This window comes from Etheostoma spectabile, chromosome 23 (genome assembly GCF_008692095.1).
Source record: "Etheostoma spectabile isolate EspeVRDwgs_2016 chromosome 23, UIUC_Espe_1.0, whole genome shotgun sequence".
In the NCBI taxonomy this organism is placed as follows: domain Eukaryota; kingdom Metazoa; phylum Chordata; class Actinopteri; order Perciformes; family Percidae; genus Etheostoma; species Etheostoma spectabile.
In genome coordinates this window covers 3840774-3841032 of record NC_045755.1, presented here as the reverse complement: position 1 = coordinate 3841032, position 259 = coordinate 3840774, and the positions used below count along the sequence as shown (strand labels likewise).

Genomic DNA, 259 nt, shown 5'->3' with positions numbered 1-259 from the left:
ACAATGTGCTATAGGTGCCAAAAAACAAAAATCTATGTTTGGTTAAAATTAATCAATGTCAATGTCTTTCATAGAGCAAATAAGGTTGTATAGTTTCCGACTAGGAACCCAGAAATTCCGACATTCCATGTAAAATTGAACACAACAGTCCGTGCCCCTCGCCTGGCATCATGGCGGTACTGAAAGTCAGAAGAAGGCGGCAGAGTCTTACTTTATTATGACTGTGTCAGATCAAAGCAAGTGCCTTGCAGTGTAAGGT

The 259-nt window shown here is 40.5% G+C and overlaps 1 protein-coding gene across 2 annotated transcripts in view; it reads right to left on the bottom strand.

The window, feature by feature from the left end:
* The window catches only part of cep83 (centrosomal protein 83), a 10296-nt gene that overhangs the window by 5050 nt on the left and 4987 nt on the right, over positions 1-259 (bottom strand). The window lies entirely within an intron of this gene.